The sequence below is a fragment of the Myotis yumanensis genome, unplaced genomic scaffold (genome assembly GCF_028538775.1).
Source record: "Myotis yumanensis isolate MYYU_CA2020_CCGP unplaced genomic scaffold, mMyoYum1.0.hap1 SCAF_13, whole genome shotgun sequence".
Classification (NCBI taxonomy): domain Eukaryota; kingdom Metazoa; phylum Chordata; class Mammalia; order Chiroptera; family Vespertilionidae; genus Myotis; species Myotis yumanensis.
The window spans coordinates 27,688,712-27,710,904 of NW_027223764.1; the positions used below are offsets into that span (position 1 = coordinate 27,688,712).

Sequence of the window (22,193 nt, forward strand, 5' to 3'; positions counted from 1 at the left end):
TAGCCCTTAGGCAGGTAATTTCCAGTAACACACAGACTAGCCCATGAGCAGGCAATTTCCAGTAATAGGCAGACTATCTTATCAATAAGGATTTCCATGACTATCTGGTGGGGAAGTTGCTTCAGCTACCATTGTCTGGACTAACTGGATGCACAGCTCTGACCTTTGCTAGGGCTTCAAGGGTCACCAGCCTTCTGGGTTCTCTGTCTATACTTCTCTGCCAGTGAAAATAGGCGGTTTTCCACAGAAGAGGAGTTTATTTCTCTTGAGAAAGCTAGGAGGGGAGAGGGCAGTGTGTGAGGAGGCAGGGCGGTGGCTGGTGAAGGTGCTCAGACAGGTGGCATGCTGGAGGAAAAGCCACGGGCCCGAAAGGGTGTCGGAAAAGAAACACCCTGTGTGGGAGAATCCATGGCCTTCAGCCCAAGGCAGGCCGCCTTGGTAACCCAAGATTAAGAGGGAGCAAGTGGGGACAGGTGTGGCTTTCTTTCTGGGGCACCGGCTTTTTCTCATGTGAAATGGGAATAATAAGCACTCGATCTCAGTGTTGTCAACTGAAAGCCCTGGGCGTGTGCCTGCGGTAGTGCAGGGCGACCTTGGGGAGTGGCAGCAGAAGGTGCCCCGGAGATTCTCTGTCTGAGGGGGAGGGCGTGCTGGTTCCCTTCCTGCTCCTTCAGGGGCGTGTGGACCTTTCACTGGACTAGATGCACCGTGAGTGAGTCAGGGAGTCAGTGCACGAGACTGTCCAGCTGTACCCACATTTGTGGCTGTGTGTGGTTGAGATTTCACCATGTGGACTGTAGTCCCCTCTCGTGTTTCTGCCTGATCCCAGAGCTTGTCCCTGTTCCTCCTCCCGTTAGTTCACTCTCCTCACCATCAGATCCCGAGGGCATGGAAGGTCTCCTGTATGCCTTTGCTCTTAGGCAAGTCTCTTTGTAATGGCCTCAGTCTCTTGCCTAAATTTCCAGACCACTGGGACCCGCTGCTTTGGCTTGGACGAGACCAAGAATACAGTGTAGGTGTGAACTGTCTGCAGGTCTCGTCTGCATGGAGTTTTCTTGGAAATGGGACGGACACTAATCAAGCCAGTGAATATACCTGTGGCATGCCAGGTGGTCAGGAGGCAGAGCCCCACCCGTGCCTCCTAAGGGCTCTGCCGCCCATTCACGAGGTGGGTGACTTGACATTTGCTTTGCTGCTGCTGTTGGAGTAGTGACACCCGAGGTACTCTGAAGGCTCCGCAGAGTTACCAGCAGCTGTGCTGGGCAGCACTCCAAGTTTCCATAGGGCCCTGAACCTGGCCTCTTCCCCTCCCTTTGATTTTGGAAACAGAGACAGCGTGGTGAGAACACTCAGGAATGTCTCAAGTCTCCTGATGGCCATTTGTTTGAAGGCACTATCAGTGGCCCAGGGGTCCTTACTGGGGTCCTTGATGGTTTCACAAAGCCACTGAAATAAAATTTATCATTTTAGGTGTGTGCATTTTTCTGGGGAGAGTGTTTAAAACTTTCATTAAATTCACTTGGAAGATCTTGAAAAGGTCCATTTTTATGAAAGTGGATAAAAGGTTAAAACTGTTCCATTGAGGGTTTTTATTGCTGTCTGTCCCCTTTTTAGAAGAACTAATGAGAAGTAAACGCCTAAAGGCCGGAGGCAGACACACACACACACACACAGAGCCTCATTGCAGTTATAAGGGACTTGATATTTCTGTGACTCAGGGGTGGGACAGGTTCAGCTATTCCTCTGAGGAGATAAGAGAAGCAGGATGGTATAGCTGGCTGGAAGACCATTGAGCTCAGTGGGAGAAGTCGGGGAGGGGAGTGTGATGCTGCAGTGTGGTTTGCTCTCCACTAACGCAAGAAAAGCAGGTTGAGCTCTGGAGGAGAGCAGGAGTCCACTTGAGCAGATGCTTTCCTCAGATTTCTGGCTCTGATGGCGCCAAAAATAGGTCTGGAGTGGACAGTTTGAGTCTGATGTCAAAGACAACTGTTTGAGGAGATTCTTCTGTGCGAGAAGTCCACAGTAGTTTAACCTAAATAATAAAGTTAATGTCAGTTGTCCTTTACCATAAGGGTATGAAGGGTAGCTATTAAGAGAATGGCATAGATACTCACACACTATTTGATCCAGTAATTCAACTTCTGGGAGTTTAAGAAATAATTAAGACCATTATTCATCCTAGAGCTGTTTATCATAGTGAAAAGTTGGAAACCAAAATGCAGCAATAGGGGATTAATTAAATTATGTATACTGCACAATGGAATACTAAGCAACACTTAAAAAATAATATCTAAAAGAATACTTATGTAGAACATTCTAAAAATATTGGTATGTGCAAAAAGATATGCTTTTCTTTAATTTATTGATTTTAGAGAGAGAGAGAGGAAGGGAAAGAGAGAAAAAGAGAAACATCCATTTGCTATTCCACTTATTTATGCATTCATTGGTTGATTCTTTTATATGCCCTGACTAGGGATTGAACCCCCAACCTTGGTATAGGGGGATGATACTCTAACCAACTGAGCTACCCAGCCAGGGCTGTACTGATTTTGTTAAAACAATAAATAAATACACTATTCAGGATATACTAGCTGAGTGCCTACTATGAGGCAGGCACCCTGCTGGGGACTGGTGACATAGTGATGAACTAGGCAGGTATGGTTTCTGCCCTTAACAAGCTTATAGTCTACAAAGGAAATAATCAAGCTATATTGACTGTCTCATAAAAAGTTTTATAAGCACTTACACTTCTTGTATAAGTACAAAAGGAATGACTCCTTAGCAGGTAGTTTGACTGTCTGAAGTCTGATTAGGTTTCTTCTGTTTGCCTGTTAGGTCCATTGCTGACCTGAAATCACTGATGTTCTAGAAAGCCCTAAGTCAGTCATTATGATGTCTTACTGATAATGCCCTACTCTTGAACTGTCTTCCTTTCTCCCCAGCACAGTGCAAGACTCTGGGTGGAAAGGGGTGGTGGCTTTAGAAGTGGAGGATAGTCCTGCCTCCTTTCTGGCTTCTGTTCTTTGTGCTATAGTTGTCACAAGTCGCATCACCAGCTCACCTGGAATTGTCTGTTGTCGTTCACTGCCACCTCTCTTGGGCCTCATGTTGTTCTGAGTGTTGGGCCTCTGAACTTACTTTGTCTGTGGTGTTTGCTGTCATGTGGAGTGGTGCTTTATTCTTAGAAATCATCTGGTTTAAATTCCTTCTTGGAGCCTGGCAAGGCCTGGATTGGAATCTGGGAGTCCTGATTTCCTAGGGGCATTTTTACCACGAGGCACAGCCGTGGCCTCTCCCAGTCACCATAGGCATGGCTCTTCCAGGCAGATATGCTTTAAAAACTAGGAGGCATTTCAATTCATTGACCCCACAAAGCTCCAATAAAGGTTAACTCCTTCAAAGGCAAAGCAGATTTCTTGAGAAGGAGAAAGTAATGACTATCTTGGTGGTGTGGCTGCCTGTCACAGGCCTGAGATGAAGGAGAAATGCTGTTGGCACCGTTTGGCAAGTTTGTGAAAATGTGTTCTCTGCTAAACTTGGTGCGCTTTCCCTGTGTGTCAGGCTGTCAGGGTCCGAAGAGGAAGGAGTGGGCTCTGCTCTGGAGCTATACTCCAGAGACGACAGCTGAGCGATGGCCTCATGACTGTGCAGTGTGATTAAATTCTGTCTGTACTAGCGCCTGGGACTCGGGGCTTTTGGCTGAAATGTGCATGGAGGCATTTACTGGGGAGAGCAGGTTTGAGCTGGACATTGATAGGGGGTAGGATGGCCAGAGTCGTGAATGGCGGTCCTTGGAATTGGCAGTGTACAGCCTGTGCTGACTGTTCAAGGCTGCTCTGCATTTGCCTTTTAACCTGTTGGGTTTTTCTTTTAGAAAAATGTTTCTTTTTCTTTCTTCTCCTCTACACCCCTTTCACTCTTACCCCATCCCTTCCCTCTTCCTCTATTTAAGGTATATAAGCAAAAAGAATGCCATTCATAATCTTATCCCCATAGATAGCCACTATTATTTTGGTATATATCCCTCCATTGTTTTTTCTATAAATATTGGATGTGCACCAATAAACATTTTGATCAAATGCTGAAAGACAGAATGTTAAAAGGAATAGAATTGCCAAAGCTAAATCTCACTGTTCTAGAATTGACTTCTGGGATACAAGTATAAATCGGAAATTTTACAAAATGATTACAGTGTTATTAACATTATGATAGTCATTGCATTGTGGTATAGGAACTTAATTGCTTAGCACATACAACCAGTGCAGAGAGCATTTGTGATACTGGGTAGGTAGTGACTTTCAGCTGAGGTAGAGGAGGGAGGAGCAAGGCTCTTATTTATGTTTTTGAATTATTGTTTTTGCTAGCTGTCAATATAAAACACTGTAAGTGGTAGTTTACCTCCAGCTTATTAAACTTTTGTCAGATAACTGGCTCTTCTGGAACTAAAGGTTTCCTTGGTGGCGATCATGCAGTTTCGTTGAAGTTACCCCTCCCCCCAGCTCTGTGCAGTGCTTGAATAATCGCAGACACAGAAGTAAGGTTGTTGCCTATATACAATTTCTTCCCTGATGTTTTGCACGCGATTGCTGCTTCTCACAGCCAGTTGAGAGAAAGAGTCCGGAAGCCTTGGCTCTGGAAGTGTGGCCTGGGAGCAGCGTAATGAGCTTTCAAGATAACAAAGCTGTTTTCCAGATCTCCATCTGCATCTCGGCTTTCACTGCCTGCTCACACTTTCAGCTTATACCCTGGAGAAGAGTGACAGAGAGTCTTCACAGATGTAATATGGGAGAAGTGTCTGCTCTCTCAAGCACCTCTGTTTCTAATAGTCAACTGCTTTCCCCAAGTAACCATCGGTTGTTGTCAATCCTCACCAGAGGATATTTTTTCCATTGATTTTTAGAGAGAGTGGAAGGAGGGAGGAGAAAGATACAGAGAGAGAAATATCGATGTGAGAGAGACACATTGATTGGTTACCTCCTGCATGCACCCTGACCGGGGCTGGGGATCAAGCCTGCAACCAGTGTACCATGTATGTACCCTTGACCGGAATCAAACTCATAACCCTTCAGTCTGAGAGCCAGTGCTCTCTCTAACCACAGAAAAACCAGCTAGGGCTACCTTGCTCTCTGATATTGTTAGTAAACATGCTCTGTTGTTGCTGTTATTTGCAAAGTACAGTATTAGAATTTTCTTTTATTCAAACTGCCTTGTCAAATATATAATAACTCGCCATCTCATCCTGTTCTTGGACATCTCATATTAGATACATGACAAAATCCTATGGGTGTCACATATGGGTGCCACCCTTGGTGGGGTCTTTGTGGGGAGAAGATTTTTATTCTAAGATACATCCAGAGTGCTCACCAATTTTTAGAAATGAATCTTCAAATATTACCGGTAAATATTTGATCGGTATGCTTTGTTCTTATTGCTGATGTTGCCATGCTGATGTGGTGCAATCATTGACCATACACTAGCTCAGGGACGCCAAAAACAGCATTTCAAGAAGGCATTCTGTTCTTTGGCCTTTCGGGTTTTGGCCAAGTTGGAAACTGAAGACAGTTTTGGTGAATCGTTAATTATACATAGAAATATATATTTCATTTGTATAGGTTTAAGATATAATATTTCTAAGATATGACTGAGAATTTTTTGAACCTAATCTACTTTTAAAAAGGTACAAACATTTAATTTAATTAGTAAAATACATATAACATAAAATTTATCATTTTAACCAATTTCAAGAGTACAGTTGAGTGGCATTAAGTATACTCACATTGTTGTGCAACTATCACCACCATCCATCATCAGAATTTTTTCATCATTTCAAGCTGAAACCCTTGTACTCATTAAAAAAAAATAATGTTCCCCTCCCCCTCTCGCCAGTCCTGGCAACCAACCCTTCTACTTTCTTTATCTATGATTTGACAATTCTAGGCCTGCTATGAGTGGAATCGTACAGTATTTGTATTTTTGTGTCTGGCTTATTTCACTCAGCATAATGTATTCAAGGTTTATTTTGTAGCATATATCCTTTTTAAGGCCTAATAATATTCCATTGCATGTATATACCACATTTTATTCATTTATTCATTAGTGGACATGGGTTTGCTTCTGCCTTTTGGCTATTGTGAATAATGCTGCTGTAAATCTGTTCAAGTCAAACATCTTTAAACAGGCTTTAAAATATATATATATCTCTTCCCGTGATCGGTTTTACTAGAGGGCTGCCATATCCAAGTTTGGTCAAGGAAATGCTTGCCTCACTGACATGTAAACATCCAAGCACTTCCAACAGTATTCAGCTGAAAGCATTAGTAGTTGCCTGAGGTACAGAGAGCAATTTCACAGAACTACAGAGCTCTCACAGTGAACTTGGCAGCAACCTTGAGTGAGGCCGTCAGAGTTGTTGGAAAACTGCCTGGTGTTTTCATAGCTTTTGCTCTGATAGCTCTTGCCTGTCAGTACCTCAAGAGGGAGAAACTGGCCATAGTGTTGGTTCCTCAACTCAATGTTAGCTGGTAAAATTCTCATCAGAATTCTTTCTGGATATGCAGATATGATTGACTCTGGCTCACCTAGGCCACTAGGGAATTTCTGATTAGGGATGACAGTCTGGAAGGGGATCTGCGGTTCTGGGCTGCAAACTGTGTGCATACAGCAAGCACTCTTCATTTAAACCTGTATATTTTCCCAAATCTGTGTTGCAGAAGAGGCCTGATGGAGAATATAGAGTAACACATTCTTCACAGACTCCTCCCGGTGGTCTACTGGCTGGGGCACAGCCACCTGCGGTGACATGATTTAGGTACTCTTTTGTGGAGGTGTGGGAAATTGAGGTTAACCTTCTGCTTTGTGGTAAGAGTAGTGACATGTTTTGTGCTTTTATAGGCTAGATAAGAATAACATGTGATTAACCATAGCTTAAACAATGCCAGTCTAGTCTGTTTATACTGCCCACATTTTCTAATGGCAGGTGACATATCAGAAGAGAGAGACCTTCGTGAGTTTACTGACAGCATCGTGGATTTTATTTTTATATTAAAAGTCTGTTTTCTTGCTCTATTATCTTTTTAAAAATGTATTTTCTTGTTGATTTCAGAGAGGAAGAGAGAGGGTGAGAGAGACAGAAACGTAAGTGATGAGAGAGAATCATTGATCGGCTGCCTCCTGCACACCCCCCTACTGGGGATCGAGCCCGCAACGTGGGCATGTGACCTCCTGGTTCATAGGTTGACACCAACCACTGAGCCATGATGACCAGGCGCTGCTTTATCTTTTATGTTTAATTATTTTTTTGTCCTTGATTTAAATTAAGGTGACTTCTACAACAAAATAACATGCATGTTTAATATTTAGTCATATAATTTACATATTTAGTTAATCACTTTTGGCAATCAGTCAAATATTCTACTTCAAAGAATAATTATAATACTGCCTGAATAAATTTTTTGGTTTAACATGCAAGACATAAGCAGAGATGTGTCTCTGGAAAAAAAAATGATTGGGATTCTTTTTTAAAAAATATATTTTATTGATTTTTTACAGAGAAGAAGGGAGAGGGATAGAGAGTTAGAAACATCAATAAGAGATCCATCAGCTGCCTCCTGCACGCCCCCTACTGGGGATGTGCCCGCAACCAAGGTACATGCCCTTGACCAGAATCGAACCTGGGACCCTTGAGTCCGCAGGCCGATGCTCTATCCACTGAGCCAAACCGGTTCGGCTGGGATTCTTTTTTGTATGTACCATTAACATTTTGAGTGTAGCTCACTAACCTGGCACTGCATCAGCTTTCTAGGCAAATGACTTCAACTCTATGGTTGAAGTTCTATTTTAAATTATGCATTAGGTGGTTGACTGGAAGTGTGATTTTGAAACTGTAGAATCCGCTGCATTGTGGTCCTCTGGGAAGTCATAGCTGTGGTTGTAGGAGGTGCTGTTGAGAACTTGGCAGAGATGTAGGGTCCTGCCTGTGTGCCCACAACGGACCAGTGATACCCAGTGCTCTGTGTCTTTATTGCTTCTGGGTGTGTTAGGGGAAAGCAGGCCCCACTATTGAGGAGGTTTTGATCAAAAGAGGACATGAGTAAATGTCTCCAACTGGTTATACTCACAGTGTCTGAATCTCCCTTAATCTGAGTCTTCCCTGACCACCCCACTGAGATTGCCTATATGGCATTACTTCTGACCCTATGGCACTGAATGCTTCTTCCTCCTCCTCCTTGACTGTCCTGTAACACCCTTCTTTCCTTACCTTTTCCCTCTTTGAGTCTTTGAGGCTCTCTACACTTCTGGTCCTCTATCTTCCCAGTGATTGCTTCTTTGACTCTTCCCTGGAACATCCGCCTGATCCGTACATGTCCATGTATGAGGTTCAGCCCTCAGCCTGTGATGGGCACCTCGGCTTGTGCAGGCTCAGGCCAGGGGATCAGTCCCCTTTCTTTGATGTGGAGTGGTGAGGGAATGGGGATCCAGCTGGTAGACACTGTGGTTATATTGTTTGGTTTTGACTCAAAATGTTCCTACTGTCTGGGAGGTATGGTTAGAGCAGTTTTGACCCCTTAGACTGTGAGGTGGAAGTGATGACGAAAGTGCAGGGCCTTCTGTGCACTGAAGCCTCTATTTTAGGAATAAACTGTAGGCATCAGAAATATTGATGCATAGATTAAATCTGACCTTTTTCATTTTCTCATCTGTACTTTATTTCCAGAATAGTTAATGTGACTCCTAATGGAATAAACAATGACATGTATTCCAAGTGTTATGTGCTTCTTAATTTTTGGAAATTCAATGAGTAATAAAATCTCATCCTGCTCACATACGCTCCTGTTTGTCCCATTCCTCTGTCTCCATGTAGAAGACAAATGTTGTGGACTCCTTACAGTAACAAACGTTTAAAGATAAATAGTATTAGAAATTGACTTTAAGAATTCATTTCTCACAGATTTGTTGCCAGTTGCATCTTTAAAGTCCCTTCAAATGTTATGGGTGTTTGATTTAAAATAATTGTGCAATATTTCTTTTATGACTGGAGAGGATTGTACAGTTTAGTTTTCTTTGCCACTCAATTTTCTTTATTGCCTTGAGTTAATATTTGGAGATACTGTTTCGGATACTGTATATATCAAGACTGTGATTTCTTGTTTTTCTTTGTTTTTTTGATTTACTGAACTACCTGCTGCAAATTTTCTTTATCAGATTCACTCATTTGTGGAGCCCAGAAGTTTATAAAGAATGAGAGAGGGAATATCGGATATTGGGAGGCATATATCATGGTGTAATGAAAATACACCAAGGCTTTTGATTCTTAGCAGAGTTGTGTTTGGGTGCTCCACTCTGCCAATCATTGGGAATGGGATGTTGATCAAATTACTTGAGTTGTTTGAATCCTAACTTCCTCATTTGTAAAATGGGGATAATAATGCTCATTTTAAAGATTTGTTATGGGATCATGTCTGTCAATCCCCAGCACGTTGTAGATGTAGAGTACATGGTAGTGATCATTACTAGGGCTTACTTTCCTAAGACCAAACTATATTAGAGAGTGGTTATATTTTCCTGTTGTTTTCTTTTATCATTTACCATTACAGAAAATACGGACATGAGAGGTGGATGAGGAAAGTCTAGACCAGTGGTTCTCAACCTTCCTAATGCCGCAACCCTTTAATACAGTTCCTCATGTTGTGGTGACCCCCAACCATAAAATTATTTTTGTTGCTACTTCATAACTGTAATTTTGCTACTGTTATGAATTGTAATGTAAATATCTGATATGCAGGATGTATATTCATTGTTACAAATTGAACATAATTAAAGCATAGTGATTAATCACAAAAATAATATGTAATTATATATGTGTTTTCCGATGGTCTTAGGCGACCCCTGTGAAAGGGTCGTTTGACCTCCAAAGGGGTCGCGACCCACAGGTTGAGAACTGCTGGTCTAGACCGAGTAAGGACCTCATTTTATTGTTTGCTTGACCTGACATAATCTAAATTTCTCCTGGTTGCTCTTCAGCTAGCTGTAGAGCATGATGTTAAAAAAATAATATTAAAATAAGATTTTCTCTCTCTAGAACCTTTGCAAATTAATCTGCTTGGCTATCGAGTTCTTTCCTCAGAAAGTATAAGCTCTACATTTATTTATTCTCATTTTTATTATGAAAATATTTTTAAACATAGAAAAATATAGAAAATAATATAATGTACATATATACCCTGCCCCCAGTTTTAACATACATTTTGTGTGTTTGGGGTGTGTTTTATATGTGTGTGTTTATATTTTATATATAAAATATCCAACTCCACTGGAATCTAAGATGAGGGGCCTTGCTGTCTGGTTCACCGCTCTCTCATGCCTAGGACAGTGTTTGTATCCATCTCCAGCGGCCTCCCTCTCCATTCTTCCAGGAGCTAACACTGTCACAGGAAGCAAGCCATTGAGGTGGGAGAAGTATCATACCAAGTTCAGCCAGTGATACAAATAAGCTAAATAAGGACTGCCCTCAAGGAACTTTTCATGCCATGATATGAGGCAGAACAAATGAATTCAGAAATAGCTCCTATAGAAACTAGAATATTCTTCCTGCATTTGCAGAGCCAGAGTGGCTGGTTATCAGAAGTAGTCATTGGAATGAATTTTAAAAAGCAGAGATGGGGCAGAGCTTTGTAGTGTACCAGGACAGTTGAGCCAGAGCTCAGCAGTGGGATTCATGTTTCTGGGGATTAAAACTGGTTAGGTCAGGGTCGCCAGGACTCTGTTCTCAGAAAGGAGTCACAAAAGAAGAATAAAGTGGACAGAGATCAAGATTGAGTCCTTATTATATATTACTAATAGTACTAGATCCTTTTTTTTTTTTTTTCAGTTGTCATATTTCTTTATTCTTTTTTTTTTTAAATCTTTATTGTTCAGATTATTACATTTGTTCCTCTTTTTTCCCCCCATAACTCCCCTCCTTCCAGCTCCCACCCCACCCTCCACCCTCACTCCCCACCCACTGAGTTCATCCATAGGTGCATGATTTTTGTCCAGTCACTTCCCGCATCTCCCACACCCCTTTTCCCCCAAGAATAGTCAGTCCATTCCCTTTCTATGTCCCTGATTCATTATAGTCACCAGTTCATTCTGTACATCAGGTTATTTATTCACTTGATTCTTAGATTCATTTGTTGATAGATGCATATTTGTTGTTCATAATTTGTATCTTTACCTTTTTCTTCTTCTTCCTCTTCTTAAAGGATACCTTTCAGCATTTCATATAATACTGGTTTGGCGGTGATGAACTCCTTTAGCTTTTCCTTATCTGTGAAGCTCTTTATCTGACCTTCAATTCTGAATGATAGCTTTGCTGGATAAAGTAATCTTGGTTGTAGGTTCTTGGTATTCAGCACTTTGAATATTTCTTGCCATTCCCTTCTGGCCTGCAAAGTTTCTGTTGAGAAATCAGCTGACAGTCGTATGGGTATTCCCTTGTAGGTAATTGAGCCTCTTTCTCTTGCTGCTTTTAAGATTTTCTCTTTGTCTTTTGCTCTTGGCATTTTAATGATGATGTGTCTTGGTGTGGTCCTCTTTGGATTCCTTTTGTTTGGGGTTCTCTGCGCTTCTTGGACCTGTAAGTCCATTTCTTTCTCCAGGTGGGGGAAGTTTTCTGCCATTATTTCTTGAAATAGGTTTTCAATATCTTGCTGTCTCTCATCTTCTGGCACTCCAATGACTCTGATATTAGACCGCTTAAAGCTGTCCCAGAGGCTCCTTACACTATCTTCACACTTTCGGATTCTTTTTTCATTTTGCTTTTCCAATTGGGTGTTTTTTGTCGAATCTTTGGTTTGATTCTTGTGCTCCTCTGGTCTGCTATTGGGTATAATATTCTTTATTTCAGTCCGTGTATGCTTACTTTCTAATTTCTTTATCGTAGCATCGAGGGTCTCATTAGTTTTCGTGAGGCTCTGCACAAATTTATGGCAAGCCCTCAAAATTGCGATTCTTAGCTCCATATCCTCCATTTCTGTCATGTTTTTTTGTCTCCGCATCTTTTATGCTTTCTTGGTGCACCCCCTTGTGGTCTCTGTGCACAGTCTTGTTCTAGCCAAGCCTTAATTGTTGTAGTTAACACTAGAGGGATTTGACCACCAGGCCGACTGGCAGCGGAAATCAGCTGTGGGAAAACTTCAGTCCTCAGGGGAGGCGCTAGTCCAGCAAATGGCTGTGCGCAGGGTTTGGGCGGGGCGGGCTCAACAGGGCGGGGGGGAGGGAGCAGCTATGGCCGCTCTCAGTCCGTCCCCAGGGGCTCTGCCTCTCTGTCCCAGCAATCGCTGCAAACCTCGGAGGGGCTGTAGCCAGACAGTCCCGCTTCTCCCGTTTGAGCCTGGGTCCCTAGAGACTTGCCCGGATCTGTAGCCCAGAGTCTGAGACTCGCTCCTGATTGAAAACGACAATCGCGCCCTCAGCCGCCAGCCCGCTTTGCGCGCGCACCCTCACCACCGCACCGCCGTACCTTTAAATTTTTCACACTGCGCCTCCGCTGAGCGCCGGAATGCTGTTGTTTTTGCTTCTAGTTGAAGAGACTCTCCTCAGCCAGCCTTCCCGTGGTTCTGGTTGATGTCCGCTCCGACTTTTAGTTGTATTTTTGAAGTGGTTGTCCACGGCGGCAGTCTCCGGTGTTTACCTATGCCGCCATCTTCGATTCTCTCTTCCAATAGCTAGTACTAGATCCTTAATGGAGCAGTATAGCATACTAGATGAAAAGCATACCATCCTGGAGTAAAGTTTAGTTTCCTCTTTTTCTGGCTGCGTTGGTCTGGGGTAAGACACCTACCCTCTTTCATGTGAGGGCCGTTCTCACTTTGGCCACTGAGAAGGTCATGGAAGTGAGTTTTTGCCTAGACATCCCAGTGTGTGTGTGTGTGTGTGTGTGTGTGTGTGTGTGTTTGTTTTAAATAATTCTTGCTAGCTTTATTAAAAATATATTTTTATTGATTTCAGAGAGGAAGGGAGAGGAAGTGAGAGATAGAAACATCACTGATGAGAGGGAATCATTGACTGACTGCTTCCTTTACTTTGGACTGAACCTGAAACCCAGGCATGTGCCCTTGACCAGAATCGAACCTGGGACCCTTTGGTACACAGGCCAACGCTCTATCCACTGAGCCAAACCTGCTAGGGCCCATTCTGTTTTAAGAGGTCTTCTTGCCTGTGGGAATTCGGAATAGCTAACTAAATGATGACAAGGTTGATAGTTTAGTTGGTCACAAATGTACAGAGTGACCTTCTATACATGAAGTCACGTACAGAGTGAATTCATCTTGCCTGCCAAATCTGTACTTTCTCTAGTATTTTGTAAAAGACCATCCTCTTCTCAGTTATCAAAACAGAAAGAACCAGGGACTCATCCACAGCTCCTTTTCCTCTACCCTATATCCTTCCAGTTATCAAAGTAAGGTCATCTTACCTCTTTTTTAAAAAAATATATATTTTTATTGATTCTGAGAGGAAGGAAGAAGGAAAGAGAGAGAAATATCAATGATGAGAGAGAATCATTGATTGGCTGCCTCCTGCATGCCCCCTATTGGGGAACAAGCCTGAAACCTGGGCATGTGCCCTAACTGGGAATCAAAACAGTGACCTTTTGGTGCATGGGATGATGCTCAACCACTGAGCCACACCACCTGGGCCATTTTACCTCTTTATCATCTCTTGCATTCATCCACAATCTTAAGCCCTCATCACTTCCTGCCTGGATTTCTACATAGCTATCCACTTTGGCCTGTCTTCATTCTGTTCTCCCAGATGTTGTTACAATCCTCTTCCTAACTGCAAGGGTGGTCATGCCAGTCCTGCTTAAATGTGTCTGTGGTTCCTGGTGTCCCTAGGAGAAAGTCCGAGTGCCGAGGTGAACGCACGAGTCTCCATCGTTGTTTTCTTCTTATTCTTTTCACCCACCCTTCCCGTTCCCTCGTGGCTCTTTGCTTCCACAACTTTTGCCTGCTTAGAATGCCTTTTCCCTGCTTCACTCATCTAATTTATTCTCATCTTTCAAGCTGGACTCAAGCATCATTGTCCTAACCCACCCAGCCATCTGGGTTGAGTGTTTCCCTGTGTCTGCCTAGATAATTCCATCCACGCTGGGTTGTGATTGGCTACTTACTAGTAGTTGTTTCCAGAGTGAACATGCTGGTTTTTTTTTTAATGTTATTCTTTTTAGTGCCTACCATGGTGTCTGACACACAGGAGGCTCTCAGAAAAGATTAGTAGAATATAAGTGCATAAGAAATTATTTTTTTTATCATCTCAGAACCAGGAGGAGAGACACATTTTTTTTTCTCACCACCTTTCTGTCTGTACCCATTTCAGCATCTGCTCAACAGCCCAGCTGTGGTTGAAGAGAAGCATATGGTTGACTGGAAAGAGGCAGTTGGGATGTGATTGTATGTGTTTGAAATACACACATAATACATTCAGGCCCCCTCTCCCCCCTTCATACAGAATAGCAGCAATAACATCTTGTATTTGTCTTTTTATTTGTATTCTCCATGAATGCCTGTACAGACATGATCTCATCCGGCCGGGGCAGTAGTAGCCCGAGTGTAGATGGGAGTACATGATTATCCCCATTTTATAGATGCAGAGAAGAAGATAAGGAGGGAAGAAATTTGCCCAAAGTGAGTGAGTTGTTGGCGGTAAAGAGACTGAGCTTTGAGGTGAAGTCATCTGCTCTTTCTCTTTCTTTATAACCAGCAGAACCAGGTTATATCATGTTGATGTTTTCACATTTAATCACCAAAAAGACAGAAGAAGTGGTTTTGGAAAAGTTTTCTGCCTACTAACTTTGCTTGCAAGTGTCAATTGATGGTCATTGGTGCTAATTCCGTGCTAACAGGAATTCCCAGTTTGGGGTGTGGTGAAGAAGGAAATGTTATTCAGTGCAAAAAGCTCAACTGTGATTGAGCCATGGCCGGGGGCAGCACGGCTGTGAGGCTGTTCTGGGGTGAGACAGTTCTGGGGTGAGGCCCCTCTCTGGCTAGACAACTCTGCTCTGCCTGCTCTGCTTCACGTGCTCTTCTCTGCTCTGGTCTGGCAAGACCTCTTGGGTGTTGTGTCTTTGGTGTTTGAGCTCCAGCTCCAGTCTTGGTATTTCAGTTCCAGCACCCATTGGAGAAATGCAGTCTTCAGTCTTTGATGGAAAGGGAAAGTGCATTCCCGGAGCCAGAGAGGAGCCAACTTAGATATTTTTAATTTTTTAAAATCCTCACCCAATGATATATTTATTTCATTGATTTTAGAGAGAGAAAAAGGAAGAAAGAGAGAGAGAGAGAAACATCGATGTAAGAGAGAAACATCAATTGTTTGACTCCTGTATGTGCCCTGACAGGGAATCAAACCTACCACCATCAGTGTACCAAGAGACACTGTAATCAACTGAGCCACTGGCTAGGGCAGGAGCTAACTTATATAGACAGAAGCCCCTGCCCCTTGTCCCTGATTGGTCCATCATCATGCAGTTTGGTGCAAAAAGCACTGTCCTGATTGGTCAGAACGGTGTCACTCTGGTCAGTGAGTGTGTTGAGGGGGCTAAAACTGTGCATTTCTGGTTGGATGGGGAAGCCTTAGTCTTACTGGTTGAAATAGGATTCCAGGAAATCCTGTGTAAGGGCTGTCGTAGATAGCAGGAACACAGTGCAGACAGGCAGTTAGTTCAGTGCAGGCTTCTCCCTCAAGTGCAGTTTGCATGGGAGGCTCATGTTTACTGGTAAAAATGGTTGCTAGGATCTCCTTTTAAATTTGAGCCCAGTTTGCCACCAGGAGTCCTTCTTGGTAGGTATTGTCTTTCTCAGGGTCCACACAGGTATACTTTTTAACTGTTAATTTCCCTAATCTTCCTTCAGTTCTGGTTAAATGCTCAGAGTGGTATGTCTCCCTGGGTTCATTTGGCTGAAAGAGTTGAAGCCCATTAAGTGGTGTTCTGGGGCTTGCTTTGGACAGGATTTGTCACATTTCAGTTGGTCTGTTTGGGAATATTATTGACTTCAAGCTATTTTTCTGCTTCACAAACTAATAAAGTGACAATAAAATCTTAATCCTTAAGTTGTATTCTTTACATTCTATTAAATCCTTTAAAAATAAAATGGTTTCATTCCAGAATTCTGGAGTCTTTGCATAAGTGGCTCACCGGCACTCAATAGTCATATTCTTAATTTCCAGGAAATCCTAAATTTTGAAAATTGCAGCCTCTGAAGTAGGCTGCTGCAGGAAAACTACGCCTACATGTTTCATTAAATTCTAGGCTTCTAACAGCAAAGATGAAGGCAGAGTGAGATTGAAAATGCAAGGACAAAACAACTAGGATACAGTCAAGATGTACTCAGGCAGCATGTAAAGTTTGATGGTACCCTTTTGTACTTTTTTGGGCAGTCACTCACTCTGTTGATCTCTGAAATACCTGTATAATCTATTGTTTGTTTAAAAATTTTTTTAAAAAATTACAGTTGAAATAAAATGATATATGAGTTTCAGGTGTACAACATAGTGATGAGACATTTATATAGCTTACGAAGTGATCACCCCATAAGTCTAGTACCCACCTGACACCATACGTAGTTATTGCAATGTTATTGACTATATCCCCATGACTATTTTGTAACTGCCAATGTGTACTTTTTCCTCTCTTCCCTTTTCTCACCCATCCTCCCAACTCCCCTTTCATCTGATAACCATCAGTTTTTTCTTTATATCTATTAGTTTCTGTTTTATTTACTTTGTTTTTTTAGATTCCACATATAAGTGAAATCATATGGTATTTGTTTTTGTGTATCTGAATGATTTCACTCAGCATAATGCCCTTTAGGTCCATCCATGTTGTCACAATGGTAAGAATTCATTCCTTTTTATGGCTGAATAATATTCCATTGTATATATGTACCACCTCTTCTTTCTTCATTCATCTATTGATGGACACTTAGGTTGCTTCCATATCTTGGCTATTGTAAATAATGCTGCAGTGAACATAGGGATGCATATCTTTTCAAATTAGTGTTTTGGATTTCTTTGGAAAAATGACCAGAAGTGGAATTGCTGGCTCGTTGCTAGTCTTGTTTTATTGATCCTCATTCATCTTGACTCTTTGGTTCTTGAGTTTTTCCAGCCCTTCTCCCCTGCCCCAGTGAAACTGCTGTTTTCTTGGTTTCTATCATGCTAGAAGGTGGCACTTCCCTCACTCTGCCATCCACACACATCAATGGTTTTCACTTTATTTTGTTCCCTGGTGGTATTTCTACTTATTTGTCCTACTGTCTTCCCAAACTCAATAGCTTAAAAGGAAATTGTCCTTAGAACAGCGGTTCTCAACCTGTGGGTCGCGACCCCTTTGGCAGTCGAATGACCCTTTCACAGGGGTCGCCTAAGACCATCCTGCATATCAGATATTTACATTACGATTCATAACAGTAGCAACATTACAGTTATGAAGTAGCAACGAAAATAATTTTTTGGTTGGTCACAACATGAGGAACTGTATTTCAAGGGCCAGAAGGTTGAGAACCACTGCCTTAGAATGTTTATAGTGGGAGAGGACATTCCTGATAATTTGCTTCATTGTCTCACTTTAGAATTAGCTAAAATATGGCTCAGTGGGGTGATGTGGCTTGTGTAATTCCATAGAGTCATCATTTGGTGAAATCAGACCAGAAATCAAGTTCTTGACGCTCTGTGACCTCTCAGAGCCTCTGTGTTGCTCCCACACAGGCTCTTCCTGGTCTCCTGAACCATATTTTCTTGGCATGAAACTTCAGAGCTATTTGACCCTCACATGTCACCTCTTCCCCACATACAAATGTCAACTTTGCATTCACCAAGACCTTCCAATTGTTCTAGAATTTAAAATTTTTATTTTTGATAATTAAAAAAATTTACCAACAATAAAATTCCTTTTTTTGATCATATAGTTCTGAGTTTTAACACATACATTGATTCATATCATTATCACTGTAAACTGTATGCAGAACAATCCATCACCCCTCAAATTCCCTGGTACTGCCTCTTTGTAGTCAAACCCTCTTGGTTACTGAACTCCTGGCAACACTAGTCTATTCTCTGTTGCTGTAGGTTTACTTTTTTCCAGAATAAGTGGTATTATATAGACTATACCCTCTTGAGATAGCTTCTTTCATTTTGCATAATGCATTTGAGATTCATCCATGTAGTGTGTATCTATAATTTGTCCCTTTTTTATTACTAAGTAGTATTCCACTGTATGGACATACCATAGTTTGTTTACCCATTGCATTCCTACCAGCAATGTGTGACAGTCCTAGTTGCTCTGCATCTGTGCTATCATTTGATATTGTCAGTTTTTAAAATTTAGCCATTCTGATAATTGTGAAATGGTATCTCATTTAATTTGCATTTCCCTAATGATGTTGAGCATCTTTTCAATCGCTTATTATAACTCAGTTGCTTATTGCCCATTATGTATATCTGCATATCTTCTATCTGTTGTGATGTTTATTATACCCATTGTCATTATCATAACCCTATTCTAGGTGGTTATTGTACCTAGCATTTTATATTTTTTTTTTTTTTTTTTTATTTTCCTCTTAAAGTATTACAAAGGGTATTACATAAGTATCCTTTTCCCCCCCCCCCCCCGCCCTTGACAAACCACTACCCTCCCTTACCCCCCAGTGTCTTATGTCCATTAGTTATGCTTATATGCATGCATACAAGTCCTTCGGTTGATCTCTTACTCCCCTCCCTCCTGCCCCCCAACTCTCTCTGGCCTTCCCACTGCAGTTTGACAATCAGTTTGAGGCAGCTCTGCCTCTGTATCTATTATTGTTCAAAAGTTTGTAATGGTCTTTATTATCCATGAATGAGTGAGATCATGTGGTATTTTTCCTTCATTGACTGGCTTGTTTCACTTAGCATAATGCTCTCCAGTTCCATCCATGATGTTGCAAATGGTAGGAGTTCCTTCTTTTTAACAGCAGCATAGTATTCCATCGTGTAGATGTACCACAGTTTTCTAATCCATTCATCTACTGATGGGCACTTAGGCTGTTTCCAGATCTTAGCTATGGTGAATTGTGCTGCTATGAACATCTGGGTGCATATATCCTTTCTGATAGGTGTTTCTGGTTTCTTGGGATATATTCCTAGTAGTGGGATCACCGGGTCAAATGGGAGTTCCATTTCCAATTTTTTGAGGAACCTCCATACTGCCTTCCATAGTGGCTGCACCAGTCTGCATTCCCACCAGCAGTGCACAAGTGTTCCTTTTTCTCCACATCCTCTCCAGCACTTGTCGTTTGTTGATTTGTTGATGATGGCCATTCTGACAGGTGTGAGATGGTACCTCATTGTTGTTTTGATTTGCATCTCTCGGATGATTAGTGACTTTGAGCATGTTTTCATATGTCTCTTGGCTTTCTGAATGTCCTCTTTTGAAAGGTGTCTATTTAGATCCTTTGCCCATTTTTTGATTGGATTGTTTATCTTCTTTTTGTTAAGTTGTATGAGTTCCCTATAAATTTTGGAGATTAAGCCCTTATCAGATATGACGTTGGCAAATATGTTTTCCCACGAGGTGGGTTTTCTTGTTGTTTTGTTGATGGTTTCTTTTGCTGTGCAGAAGCTTTTTATTTTGATGTAGTCCCATTTGTTCAGTTTCTCTTTAGTTTCAACTGCCCTAGGAGCTGTATCAGTGAAGAAATTGTTTTGGCATATGTCTGAGATTTTGTTGCCTTTGTATTCTTCTAGAATTTTTATGGTTTCCTGTCGTACATTTAAGTCCTTTATCCATTTTGAGTTTATTCTTGTGTATGGTGTAAGTTGGTGGTCTAGTTTCATTTTCTTGCATATGTCTGTCCAATTTTCCCAACACCATTTATTGAAGAGACTATCTTGGCTCCATTGTATGTTCATGCCTCCTTTGTCAAAAATTAATTGAGCATATTGGTTCGGGCTAATTTCTGGACTCTCTATTCTATTCCACTGATCTATATGTCTGTTCTTGTGCCAGTACCAGGCAGTTTTGAGAACAGTGGCTTTGTAATACAGCTTGATATCTGGCATTGAGATCCCACCTACTTTGTTCTTTCTCAGGATCGTTGCAGCTATTCGGGGTCTTTTTTTATTCCAGATGAATTTTTGGAGAGTTCGTTCTAGATCTTTGAAGAAGGCCATTGGTATTTTAATGGGAAGTGCGTTGAATGTATAGATTGCTTTGGGTAGTATGGACATTTTAATGATGTTGATTCTACCAATCCAAGAACATGGTATGTTCTTCCATCTGTTTATGTCTTCCTCTATCTCTTTTTTCAACGTCCTGTAGTTTTCTGAGTAGAGGTCTTTAACCTCTTTAGTTAAGTTTATTCCTAGGTATCTTAATTTTTTTGGTGCGATGGTAAATGGGATTGTTTTTCTGATCTCCCTTTCTGAAAGTTCACTGTTGGTGTATAGAAATGCCTCAGATTTCTTGGGGTTAATTTTGTATCCTGCTACATTGCCAAATTCATGTATTAAGTCTAGTAGCTTTTTGATGGAGTCTCTAGGGTTTTGTATGTATAATATCATGTCATCTGCAAATAAGGACAGTTTTACTTCCTCTTTTCCAATTTGGATGCCTTTTATTCCTTCTTCTTGCCTAATTGCAATGGCTAATACTTCCAGTACTATGTTGAACAGGAGTGGTGAGAGTGGGCATCCCTGTCTTGTTCCTGTTCTTAGGGGAAATGGTGTTAGTTTTTGTCCATTGAGTATGATGGACCTGTCATATATGGCTTTTATTATGTTGAGGTATGATCCTTCTATTCCCACCTTGCTGAGAGTTTTTATCAAAAATGGGTGTTGGATTTTGTCGAATGCTTTTTCTGCATCAATTGATATGACCATGTGGTTTTTTTCTTTCAATTTGTTTATGTGATGTATCACATTTATTGATTTACGGATGTTGTACCATCCTTGCATCTCTGGGATGAATCCTACTTGGTCATGGTGTATGATCCTTCTGATGTACTGCTGGATCCGATTTGCTAAGATTTTGTTGAGGATTTTGGCATCTATGTTCATGAGGGATATTGGCCTGTAATTCTCTTTCATTGTGATGTCTTTACCTGGTTTTGGTATTAGGGTGATGCTGGCTTCATAGAATGAGCTTGGAAGCGTTCCTTCCTCTTGAATATTTTGTAGTAGTCTGAGGAGGGTAGGTTTTAGTTCTTCCTTGAATGTTTGGTAGAACTCCCCTGTGAAGCCGTCTGGCCCTGGGCTTTTGTTTGCTGGAAGCTTTCTGATGACTGCTTCAATTTCTTCCATAGTTATTGGCCTATTGAGGTTTTTAGATTCTTCCTGATTGAGTTTTGGAATGTTGTATTTTTCTAGGAATTTGTCCATTTCCTCCAGGTTGTCCAGTTTGTTGGAGTAGAGTTGCTCGTAGTATTGTTTAACAATCATTTGTATTTCTGTGGGGTCTGTTGTTATTTCGCCTCTATCATTTCTGATTTGGTTTATTTGGGACCTCTCTCTTTGCTTCTTGGTGAGCCTGGCTAGGGGTTTGTCAATCTTGTTTATCCTTTCAAAGAACCAGCTCTTGGTTTCATTGATTTTCTGTATTGTTTTTTTGGTCTCTATTTCATTGATTTCTGCTCTAATCTTTATTATCTCCTTCCTTCTGCTCACTCTGGGCTTTTCTTGTTGCTCTCTTTCTAATTCTTTGAGTTGTAGAGTTAGATGATTGACTACCATTTTTTCTTGTTTTTTGAGATAGGCCTGTAGAGCTATAAACTTCCCTCTCAGGACTGCTTTCATTGTGTCCCAGAGGTTTTGGATTGTTGTGTTTTCATTGTCATTAGTGTCCAGGATGTTTTTAATTTCTTCTTTGATGTCATCGGTAACCCAATCAATATTTAATAACATGCTATTCAGCTTCCAAGTGTTTGAGTATTTTGGGTTGTTTTTATTGTAGTTTATTTCTAACATTATGCCATCGTGGTCTGTGAAGAAGCTTTTTATGATTTCAATCTTCTTGAATTTGTGGAGACTTTGCTTGTGACCCAATATGTGGTCTATTTTTGAATATGTCCCATGAGCACCTGAGAGGAATGTATATTCCGCAGCTGTGGGGTGAAGTGTTCTGAAGATGTCAATTAAGTCCATCTGATCTAGTGAGTCATTTAGGATTGCTGTTTCTTTGCTGAGTT

General features: G+C 41.5%; 1 protein-coding gene across 6 annotated transcripts in view; it reads left to right on the forward strand.

The window, feature by feature from the left end:
- Positions 1–22,193, forward strand: part of SGMS1 (sphingomyelin synthase 1) — a 261,890-nt gene that overhangs the window by 12,335 nt on the left and 227,362 nt on the right. The window contains exon 1 of one of the 6 annotated variants that reach the window (XM_070432762.1): positions 6,739–6,808. The exons of the other annotated variants lie outside the window; for them this stretch is intronic. The gene's annotated coding sequence lies outside the window, so the exon portion shown is untranslated. Of the gene's footprint in view, positions 1–6,738; positions 6,809–22,193 lie in introns of those variants that run through there. 6 annotated transcript variants of the gene reach the window in all.